The sequence below is a fragment of the Typopeltis vanoorti genome, chromosome 19, assembly GCF_054136105.1.
Source record: "Typopeltis vanoorti isolate ZY-2024b chromosome 19, IOZ_Tvanoo_1.0, whole genome shotgun sequence".
NCBI lineage: Eukaryota > Metazoa > Arthropoda > Arachnida > Uropygi > Thelyphonidae > Typopeltis > Typopeltis vanoorti.
Window position 1 is genome coordinate 18,471,808 of NC_143567.1, and position 12,652 is coordinate 18,484,459.

Consider the following 12,652-nt stretch of genomic DNA (forward strand, 5'->3'; position numbering starts at 1 on the left):
CTTTGTATTGTCTTTGTCTCCTTGGTATGATGTATGAGTTTTTTTTGTTTTAATCTGAGATTTCAAGAAAAGAACTGCTGCCTTTATATATGACATGCTAACTCACTTTTAGTTGAAAGGAGGTTATGAAGTTACACTGCATATAGTCTTACACTGCAATAGTAATTGAACAAGGTCTTTCCATCCAAGAGAATGTTGTTACTATCAACTCTGCAATGAAGGTACTGCTTGTGAACAAATTCGTGAAATAGTAAAACAATTTCATACTTGAGTAAGAAAAATTATACTTTTATCTTGCATTCATAATGATGCTATCCACATACAGATGACATTACTAAAATGTTCACTCCATTTGAAGCTTGGCTGGGTGAGCATATTATATTTGCATACCATCTGGTACATCTAAAAGTTACTGTGAGTCAATGACATTGTCTTTCATTATAAAAGAACAAAATGCTTTTAAGAAATCTTACTCTGTGTTTGATGTCTCCCTTGGTTCATTACTAATTATAATACACAAGAAATGATATTCTTGTTTTGATGCTCTCTTACACATGCCATTATGGTTGAGCAGTATATATAATGCTTTCTGATTATAGCTAGTGCTTAAAGCAATCCTTATAATGAATTTGGCTTCTTTCACTATATAAAAAGTATTGTTATAATTTCATATGCAGTCTTTCATCTGCATAAGCTTGGATGCAACATGGAAGAACCATGAGTATTTCTTGTAATATAATGCACTCCTAGATTTAAGAGGAAAAAATAAAATTCTCAGCTATCAATAGATACTATAATCATTTCATGTTTTCAGAAAAGTCATTGATATGGTCCATGGTCCTCACCAAGCTTTGCTGACGTGGTTGGTAAAGTGGACAATTTTCCTTACTTTTCACATGTCAGTGCATGGTTCAATTCCCAATGGGAGCATGGATTTTTGTGACTGTCTTTAGGTGGGAGATGAATTTAATTGCTATGTAATACACTAACAACCCGCTTATTGAAGATCTAAAGTGACTTGAGAAAGGTTCCAGGTTTAGTCTCTAGAAGCAGGATTTCCAGACAATGTAAAAAAATGTTAAAAAAAGACAGAAAAAAAAAAAAAAAACTTTAGCCTACCCAAGCTACTAATATGCTATAATTAATCCAAAAATCACACACATCAAAGTTGAAGCTGAGCTGCATTGAAATGTTTCAGTCTAATTATTTGTTTTGCCTATAGATGGCATTCTAGGACTCTTGACAGCCATTGCATAATTTTGTTTGAGGAAAGCAAAATGGTGCTTTACCAGGAGCAGCAAGTTGTTATTTTGCCTATCGCTCTTAAATAAATGTTGTAGAAGAGTTTTATTAGAAATATCCCAAATCTATTGTTCCTCAAAGTTTGACAATTATGAGATTAATCAAATGCTTTTGGGAAACTGGATCAGTTGCAGACAAACAGTGGTATGGAAAACTTTTGATTTTGACTGAGGCTAAAGTGACTCTAGTACATGATGTGTTGCAATGTTCACCTTCAAAGAATCTTAGAAACTCTCTGCACAGACCGGTATGTCATATGGCAGTATGTGAGGCGTCACCAAAGAATTGAAGTTTCGTCCGTACTGTGTTCACTCAGTTCAGGAATGTAAGACACTGGATAAGGAAAAAACGTGCTGTGTACTGTAGATGGTTTTGATCATTTATTGAAGATAATGGAGTTCATGAGCTGGATGTTTTCTGCAGTGATGAAGTTCAGTTTCACCTAAATGGATAAGTCAGTAACCAAAATAACAGAATTTGATCATTGGAAAAATCTTCATGTTTTCCATGAAATGCCCTTGCATTCTCTGAAAATCAGAGTATGATGTGCAGTATCATGCTGTTGCTTTGTTGGACCCATTTTCTTTGAGATTACATTGAACATCACCACCCAGTTCATGTCTCTCCTTGAGATTGAAGAATGCGATTGCTATTTTCAGGAGGATGGTGTCATTAGCCATACATCAAATGAAACAATGCAATTTTCATCATTATTATTATTATTACGTGACACCTCCAGGGAGTCCTAGGACTCATCAAGGGAAGGTGTCTACTCTACAAGAGTAGAGTGGATGCCGTCCTCTACTTTTTGCAAGAGTTTTTATATGACAGACTGATTTCGAAAGGACTTTGGCATCAAAGTTGCCAGATTTGTCACAATTTGATGAACTGAAAATGAGAACAAGAATGAGGTAACCATTTGAACATTTGCTTTAGTAATGTTATTTATTTTTGCCTTTGTAAAGATATGGTTATAAGCTTTGTTTGCAGCAATTTAGTTCTATAAAGTTTGTCACTAATATTGAAAAATTGAAGTTTATTTTATGTGTGTGACTTGTGGATCACCCTATACAATTTCATTTTGTACTATCATAGTAACCTGAAGGATACTGTGATAGAACTAAATTCGAAGTTTATATTATTGCTAATTTCCTATCAATTTTCCTCCACGTTAGTCTTATCTCTCAGGATTTGAACATTTTTGGATCTATATTTTGATCTTCTAAGGCACTTGGTGTCAACTACCTATTTTCTCATTGTGTTTAAGTGACCATGCCACCTGAGATTAGCTCTGATCACAAATTCTTGAATGTTATCAGTCATACTCTTTCCTAATATTTTCATTTTTAATATGATTCTGTCCGGCCATTGATACCATTTGTTCACTCCCCTAATTTTTCTAAGAATTCACAGATCTGGTCTCTCAAGTCTTTGATCAACAGTTTTACTTCTAATCTAGCTCAGAGATACTAAGTTAAATTTGATTTGAACTGCATATTTTATACAACTGATTTAGTGTTTTGACTAATATCATTTATTCCATACAAATTTATTCATTAGACCCCATACCAGTTCTGCTTATCCTCCTGCAAAATTAAAAAAGTTTACTCAACTCATCCAAAAACCCACTTCCTCCGCTGGCCCACCCTGGAGTATACCATATTTATTGCACCAGTAATCTACCATATATAGGGGAAACAGGATGCAATTTCTATCAGACAAAAGGAACATAAACAGCACATTAAATATAATAACTATGGTGAAGCTGTAATTTCTAATCATGCCCTGAACACTTTACATAGAATTGACTGGCAAAGCACCAGTTGTTTACATCACACCAAAACATGGTATGAACGTAAATTTAAAGAAGCCTGTGAGAGATTCTTATCAACCACCCTAATCTTAACAATAATGATCATCTAAAAATCCCAAGCATATGGAAGGTACATTCTACCACAAAACCTTTCTCCCTAAGAGTTGAAAATAATGTTTCTCTTATGTTATCTTAAATAGAATATAGCTTTCATGTAGTTCCTAAATAATTAATTAATTTTTAAATTTTATTTGTAGTTTTTATTTAATTTGTTTTTAATATATATTCTTCTTCTCTCTTCCATCATCTATGTGGATGATGATGAGGCTGAATGAACTCTTTCTACTTCTATCTGTCCCGGGAGAGTCCGAACAATTCTGTCCAGTTTGGTGTCGCTTTTTGTGATTTGGTTTCAGGTCTTCTTTTATTTTGTCTATCCATCTAATTCTGGGCCATCCTTTGGATCTTTTACCTTCCATCATTGTATTCAGGGCTTTAGATGGTAGTCTTTCTGGTCACATGGCCAAACCATCGCAGTCTTCTTTCTTGGATTTTATCTATTATTGTTATTTCTTGTTTTAGTCGTTTCCTTATGTCTTCGTTTCTTAGTCAATCCAGCACAGAAACCCCAAGTAATTTTCTTAGCCAACCCATTTTAGTAACTAATAATTTTTTCTCTTCAGCCTTTTTGAGATTCCAGCATTCACTTCCATAGAGGAGTATTTGGAGGACATAGATTCTTACTTTTGTTATTTGTTTGATGTCTCTTGACTTCCATATTTTATTAAGTCATCCAAAAGTTTGGGATGCTTGACTGATTCGTCTGTTTATATCTTTTATAATTTCGCCATTGTACTCAATAACTCCTCCAAGGTAGATGGAGTTTTATACCTGCTCTAGATTCTTACTATCAATTTCAATTTTCCGATTGGTGCTTCTTTTTCCTATTTGCATAATTTTTGTTTTGTTTATATTTATGTTTAATCCAGATTTTTACACGCCTCCTTTATTTTATCAGAAATTCGCTGTAGATTTTCTTCTGTGCTTGCAAGTAATGCAATGTCATCTGCAAATTTTAAATTTGTCACATTTTTCCCATATATTTTGATTCCGGTGTCTTCATTGTTTAAGGCCTTATTGGTTGCTTCTTCCAGTGTAAGATTGAACAGGTCTGGTGACAGATTGCATCCCTGTCTTACTGTGCGAAACCAGTTGGTTAAGGTGTCCTCCATTCGTACTGCACTTTCAGATTTCTCATACAGATTCTTTATTATTCTTATGGTTTTGTTGGGAATTCCAAATTTTTCCATAGTTTTTTTCTACGGATTGAATCAAATGCCTGACGAAAGTCTATGAAAATTTATGTAGCAACTTTGGTTGTACTCTAGTGTCTTTTCTATTAGCTGTCTTAAGGTGAATAGTTGATCATTTGTGCTTCGCCCTGGTCTGAAACTGGCTTGTTCTTCTCCTAGTGCCAGTTCTATATATGGCTTAATTTGTTTTTGGAGTACTTTCGTAAAAACCTTACTTGGAATACTGAGGAGGCTAATGCCTCTGTAATTATTGCATTCTGTTTTATCTCCTTTTTTGTATATAGGAGTTATGACTGATTTGGTCCAATCAGTATGCACTGATTGGATATCCTGGGAGCTGTTTTTATTATGTAAATCTTTGATGTATTCTTCCCATCTGGGCCATTCTTTTTGTTTTATTTTCAATTAATTGTCCCTCTTTGTTTTTGATCATTATAATTTTTGTTGTCTGTGTCTTACTAATTGGGTCTATTTGTTTATATAATCCGTAAAGGTTATTTTCTTTTGATATTTTTTCTGCCATTTTGCATTTTTCTTCTAACCAGTTATTCTTGTCTCTTTTAACTAGTTTTCTAATTTCTCTGGTTAATCTATTATATTCATTTCTGTTGTAGTTATGTTTTAGTTTCAGGCTTTTCCTTTGATCGCTTAACCTTTTTACTTCATTCAAGATCCAATCCTTTTTACTTTCTCTTTCTTTTGTAACCTATTGTTTTTTCTGCTGAATTTAATATTATTTCCTTTAATTTGCATCAATGTTCTTCGATGTTTATATTCTGTTTTGGTAGTCCCTTCAGGTTTTTATCTAGTTCTAGTTGATATTTTCTTAGAATATTTGTTGTCTTGTAGTTTTTTTTTACATTCAGTCTCCTTTTGACTCTAAAAGTGCTTCTAGATTTTAACATTATTCTTAGGTTTGCTAATACTAGCTTATGGTCTGATCCACAATCTGCAGAGAAGAATCTGCATTTTAGGATACTTGATTTCAATCTTTTGTTTACAATAATATAGTCTATCATATTCTTGGTTTGTCTATCTGGTGATATCCATGTCCATTTTCTTTGGGGTTTTGGATGTTTAAAGAGAGTGTTTGTTATTGTTAGTCTATTATTTAGACAATAACCAGAAGTTTAGTGGTCTTTCGCCACATTCATTGCTTTCTCCATACCCGAACTTTCCGATTACTCTTGGCCAAGTATCCGTCTTTGCCTACTTTTGCGTTTAAGTCCCCCATTACAATTAGGAGATCTTACTTGATGTCTGCTTTACTACTTTTTGTAAATCTATATAGAACTCCTCAATGTCTTCTTCTGATGGTGTCGAAATTGGTGAGTATACTTGAATAATTGTTAGTGATCCGATTGATGTTTTAAATTTTCGTTTAATTATCCTAGGTGAGATAGGATTGTAGGACAATAAACAGTTTTGAGACTTTGGTTTTAATATAAGTGCTACTCCTTCTTGGTGTTTGTTGTCCTCCCTGCCTGAAGTTAAGATTTTGTAACGTCCATGGTCTCCTTTACCAGTCTGTCTGGTTTCGCAGAGTCCAATCACTTCCCATCGACAGTTGTCTAATTCTTGCAGTAGTGTTTCCAATGCTTCTTCCTGGTGAAGAATTCTTGCATTCCATGTTCCTATGCTTGTTATGTTTTTCCTATTTATTAGGTGATGTTTTGTTCCAATAGCATATTTTTTGCCTTCACTATCTTGGTTCCCTAATAGTGGGCACAACCCTTGTTTGACTGGGCGACGGTCGAGCTGGCATGTATCTTTAGGTTGGTTAGAGTTCATTCGGTTTCAATGGTGAAGTTTTTGTCAGGTGTCAACCACCACTCCTTGACCTGAATTCAGCTGCTTTTTTTTTTCTTTTTTTTTTTCTAGTAGATAGTGGAAACTACAGTTCGAGAGGAAAGAGTTACCTCCTCGCCCTCGATTTGCTCTAATAACACTGGGGGGAGTAAGAAGTAAGAGAGAGTAGAGGGAAAGAAGAGTAGAAGACCAGTCTCCAGATATGATATACCAAGTGTATATTGTATGAAGTAAGATCAGGTCTAGTTTGGGTATCTCGGATTTGCCATGCCCATACTCACCAATGTGAGCCCCTGAGAGAAATATATATTATATTTTCACTAGAGGTCATGCCAGTAGAATAATCATTGATCAAATCATTGTCTCTTTAGCACACTGTGTGAAATGTAACTCAGCTTGTCCTTGTATATTTGTGTATACTCCATATGATGATCTTAATATGAAGGTCGAAAAACATCAGGAAATTAAAATAGTTACTTATAACATGGTTGTAAAGTTCATTATTTCTAAAATGAATGCTGATCACCATGTAACACTAAAAGAAAGGAAACATCAAAAGCTGTTTGTAAAGCTGAAAAACTTTCACAATAGCAAACTGAATTTCCTAACAAGTGATCACTTAGTAGATAGAGAAATGGCAGGAAATTGCATATGGATGTTTAAACAGTTATATGTACTGCAAGAAGCATAAAGAAATAGCAGGAAACTCAAAAAAGGCAATTACAGGAAATTGCACACTAAAGACAGAACACAAAGGGTAGGTAGGATAAAAATAAAAAAACAGAAAATAAAAAACAGGAAGGGCACAAATGCAAACAATAATGGGGGTCATAAGGAAGAACAAGAAGATTATGAAATTTTTAATACTGAAACTACAGAATTAATGAATTTTCAGTGACATCTGTGGTAGCCTAAATTATTGTCACTTCCTGAAATTTTCATAGTGAACTAATAAATATGTACAGTCATCATCATGTTCCTGATATTTCTTCTGCACACAATCAGGCTATTCAAACTTTGTATGGAAAGTGTTCTTCAAATTCCAGGACAAATTTTGAAAACAGACACAAGTACTTTTCACCCCCCCCCCCCCCAATCACCATTCCTAGCAAACCTGTCTTTTTATGGAAAACTTCAAAAACAAAGCCATTGAAACATAATGGATGAAAACTTTGCTACATTATATTATGTTGCATACAGAGGCCTGTTGACTTCACATGAATTTACCTTAATAATGCAAAATGCACTTCCTTTCAAGTATAGATATTTCTATGGACTGGGAAGAGTGACTTATCCAGACCATTTTAATCTTTAATGAGCTCCTCATTAGGAGCTAAACTCAGGCAGCTAGTGAGGTTAAATCAATGCAGAAATCAAATATATCCCATATATAAGTAATTAAATGGTATGTTTACCATATTTCTGAAATATTCTGTACCAGAAATAGTTGTAGGAAGTTTTTTCACTTGGTAATTAAGTAAATTACATTAGACAAGAAATTATGTTCCTGTTTTAATTTTGCACCCTAGCATAAACAAACAAGTTTTCATGTGAAGCATCTTCATGACTAGGTCACTTGTATATAGAGGCTGCAACTTCACATCATTTGCCTTAGTGTTCCATAATGCAAAGCTAAGGCAATTGATATGAATTCTGCTGACTTCACATAAATTGCCTTCACATCAGAAGTCACTCATGTATATTGTTATGTATTGTAGGATCACTACTCAGGCTGGTTTCAGTTTTCATTGAGGCCTCTCCTGACTGTAGCTCTCATTGAGAAGACCTCAGTAAAGATCGAAACCAGTGTGGGTAGTGACTCTTCCCACAATGCATAGCAATAAGCATGTGTGAAAGGAAGTATGTTTTGCATTATGGGATACAGTCAAGCATATGCAAATTTTGTTTGCTTATGCTTGGATAGTGGATTAAAAGTGGAAATAAAAGTATAATTTCTTGTCTGCTATAATTCATTTGATAACCAAGAGAGAAATTCTTTCTACAAGAAACTAGCAGCGACACTCGTGGAATTGATAGCCCCCCCCCCCCCCAACGTGTAAAACACATAACACCAACAAAGATGATTTCTTAGTCAATTTTGATGCATCTTCCTTTTTTATAAATGTCAGTGGAGTAATTCTTTTACAGAGCAAAGGTATTCTTGTCACGATCTCCTTTGTCTACATGCAGTGTTCTGGTTAGTTGCTTCATTAGCAAAATAGCAATGGGCTTACCACCACCACCCACTCCCATAGCCAACATTATGTGGAAACTTATGAACAGCAGATGCTAGATTCCTTGAGTTTGAAAACCAAATTTTTTTTTTTTTTAATCTAATAGACATGTTTAGATATTGAATGTTATTCATAACTTAGTTAAGCCCCCCCCACCCCAATACTGGCAGCTCCTCTTATGTAAAAAATTCAGTCCATTTCAAATTATTAAATATCACATCCTTAAAAATTCAGATAATGACTAGTTTTGCCAACTCCTACATATCTGTAATACTTTTTTTTTTTTACAACATGAGAGGTGCCAAATTAGAACTTTAGCTCTTTTGTCGTTTAGATCTTTTTGTCCATTCAAATTGTAATTTGAATTGCTTCACTCGCTTGTTGTTGCATGTAAACTATAACATGCTGTTTTGTGCTCTGAAGATGTTGGATTGAAATCCATCAAAATATAAGTCGAGTAATAAATATTTTTTTTTATAAAATAGTTCATTTGGTGGTGTTAATACTGTTAAAATAAGTTATGAATAATGTTCATCACCTAAGCTTGTCTGGATACTCTTGTTACACATTTTTCTTTAGACTGTTGTTGTTCACTGTCTGCCTTAAGCCTACACATATTAGTCTCTTAACCACAAAACACAAAAACTGTGTGTTATTATCACCTCACAAATCGAGCAATAACAGCTTGTTCTGATGAGAACATGTATAAAAGCAAGCTTTTATGCATGAATTACAAATAAATAATTAGCAAAACATATATAAGCAGTAGCTATAACAGCAAAATTCTCTACACAAGACTACACCTAAAAATAAAATGGATTACAGTGAAACCATAGTCATTCCTTAAATTAAAAGAATATTAAAGGGGGGGAAATACATAAATGAATTAATACATTCTGCACTAAATTGTTTTAATGCCACTTTTAAACTCCTGTTATACCATTTGCAGTGCACTTGTAACTTGCTTTATATAAGCAAATTAAACAGTATCAGGATTTCAGTCTGTTTAAAATAAATAAATCCACTGTAACAGCTTCTTAGGAGTTCTGTAGTGAGAGATAACTGTAATTTGGAAACCCAGCTCTGAATACCTATCTAAACAGCCACCTGAAATCTTTTCATCATGAATGACAAGCATACGTTGCTTTCTTCTTATTATTGTGCTGTCTTCTATCAAAGGTCAGCGACCATCTTGGCGAACAAACTGCGCGCTTGTGCTAATCTGAGCAGTTGTGCACTGCTCTTTCCTGTCCACGTCTTGATGTTGTCAAACCATGATATTCTTTTTCTTCCTCTAGTTCCTTTGCCACCAATTCTTCCTATCAAAATAGTTGGTAGAAGTTGGTATTTGCTGTTTCTCATGATGTGGCCAAGATATGACGTTTTTCATTTCTTGATTATTTGTACAAGATGTTTAGCTTTGCCAATGGATTTTAAGACATCTTCATTGGTAATTTTTTTCTGTCCATGATATCTTTAGCATTCTTCTGTATAGCCACATCTCAAAGGCTTCGATTTTCTTGATGGTTGTCACCTTCAATGTCCATGTTTCAACTCCATAGAGCAGAATAGACCACACGTAGCATTTCAGCATTCGGCATCTGACTTCCATGTTTAGGTCTTTATTGCAGAATAGTGTTCTCATTTTCATGAAGGACTGCCGTGCAACTTCAATCCTTGTCTTTATATCTATTTCTGGATCCCACTGTTCATTAAGCCAGCAACCAAGATATTTATATCTTGACACTTGATCAATATTTTTCCCATTGAGTGTCAGTTTCATTGATGAGGCTGGATGTTTGCTGATGATCATGTATTTTGTCTTGTTGATGTTTATATTTATTCCCATTCTTTGGCTTTCTATGTATACTCTGTCAATGAGTTTTTGGAGATCCATAATATTATCTGCAATTAGCAGGGTGTCATCTGCATATCGAAGGTTGTTAACAATCTTTCCATTTATTGTGATTCCCTCTGAACATTCTTCCAATGCTTTTTTAAAGATTACCTCTGCATATATGTTGAACAGGAGTGGTGAGAGCACACATCCTTGTCTCACTCCTCTTTTGATGTTAATATCACTGGTAGTAATGTTGTCTAATTGAACGGTAGCTGACTGATTCCAATACAGATTTGTTATTAGTCTTATGTCTTGTTCGTCTAGCCTTATTTGTTGAAGGACTTCTATTAAGTTAGTGTGTCTGACTTTGTCGAATGCTTTTTCAAAATCTATAAAACACATAAAGACAGATTTCTGTTTTTCTATTCATTTTTGTATCAATATTTGGGTACAGAAAAGGGCCTCTCTAGTACCAAAACCATTCCGAAAGCCGAATTGTGTTTCACTTAGAGTTTCTTCACTTTTTCTATAAATACGATCCTGAATTACTTTCAAAAATATTTTTAATGTTTGGCTCATTAGACTAATAAGTCGGAAGTCTCCACAGGAATTCGCTTTGGGTTTCTTTGGGACAGTGATAAATGTAGATTTGAGCCAATCTGATGGAAATTCATCACTTTCATATATTTTATTAAATAGTTTTTCAAGAAGTTTGATGTTATCTGGTTCTATTAATTTTAAAAATTCTGTTTGCAGACCATCTGGTCCACTGGCTTTTCCTGTTTTACTTGTTTGTATAGCATTCTCTATTTCGCATTTCATGATTGCTGGTCCTTGAATGTTATCTTTTATATTTATAGGCTTCTGTCTAGTATCATTGAAAAGTTCTGTTACATATTTTATCCAAATCTGTGCTTTATTCTCTTCTTCTAGAATTATTTTTCCATTTTTGTCTCTTAGAGACACTATTTGCTTTTTCCTCAGTTTTCCAGAAATTTCGTTGATTTTCTTATACAGATTGAAATTATCATGTTTCTTCTGAAGCAGTTCAATTTCAGTACATTGTGATTTTTTAGCTGATTTTAATCTAAGACATACTTCTGCAACTATGGGATTGTGGTCTGATGAGATATCTGCTCCAGGATAAGTCTTTGCACTCTTTATACTACTGTGGAATCTTTTATTTATCAGTATATAATCAATTTGATTTCTGACAATGTTATGTTAGTTATCTTGAGGCAATTTCCAAGTGTACAGTCTTCTGGGTGGAAGTTTAAACCAGGTATGTGCTATTGTTAGATCTTCTTCCTGACAGAACTGGACTAGGCGATCTCCTCTGTCGTTTCTGGTGCCTAAGCCATGTTCGCCAACAATTTCTCCATCACCCCCTCTTCCCACTTTTGCATTGAAGTCACCCATCACTATGTTTATATCATGTTTCTTTGTTAGGTTTTTAATCTCTTTTAGGTGTTCATAAAACTCTTCAACATCTTCTTCGCTTTTGTCAGCTGTGGGTGCATAAACTTGGATGATATTTATGTTAACGGGGTTTCCCTTAAGTTGTAACAGCATTATCCTTTCAGAAAATGGAATCCAATTTATTACTGATTTATTGATTTCTTCATCTACTATTACAGCTACACCATGTCGATGTTTGTTCTCATCATTCCCAGAGTAACACATTGTTGTATTATCTTGTTGACACTTTCCAGATCCTGGCCATCTTGTCTCGCAAATTCCCAAAATCTGGATGCCCAGCCTCTTCATTTCTCTTGTGGCATTTCTTAATTTGCCAGCTTCATACAGAGTTCTGACATTCCAAGTTGCAATTTTAAAAGTGGACACCATCTTGAGCCCGGAGATTCTTCGCACCCCTGTCCCATTTAAGGGACACCGGAAACTTGGGGCCAATTGTAAGGGTTTGCTTGCCATGGTGGTTGTTCTGGAGATAAGGTAGATCAGTAGTTTCTCCGTTTGCTTTCTGCTCTGCAGTATTACAGACGTACACAATGTAATCATATTGCCATCTGCTAATCTCTGATCACAAGCTTTTTCGTCATCATTTGGCTTCAACCTTGTGTCAGTACTGACAATGCTGCTTCCCAATGTCAGGGGCACTGACCCCAGCAGGTGCTTATTTAATGGCGGCACTACTCGCCATGTCACCGAGTTGTCATTGGGCTTTGTGAGGTTTTAAGTGAAACAGTGTTGCCACTTCTGCTCTCCCATGCCCTGATAGCTCAGTCACTGTTGGTCCACGGCTGCTTATTCGCCAGATTGCTCTGCTTATATCGCAGCTAGCCTCCATATCTGAAGGCTGTTCCCCGATCTGCCACCTGGG

At 34.9% G+C, this 12,652-nt stretch overlaps 1 protein-coding gene across 1 annotated transcript in view; it reads left to right on the plus strand.

Moving 5' to 3' along the window:
* The window catches only part of LOC150095887 (rap guanine nucleotide exchange factor 2-like), a 455,329-nt gene that overhangs the window by 277,544 nt on the left and 165,133 nt on the right, over positions 1 to 12,652 (plus strand). The window lies entirely within an intron of this gene.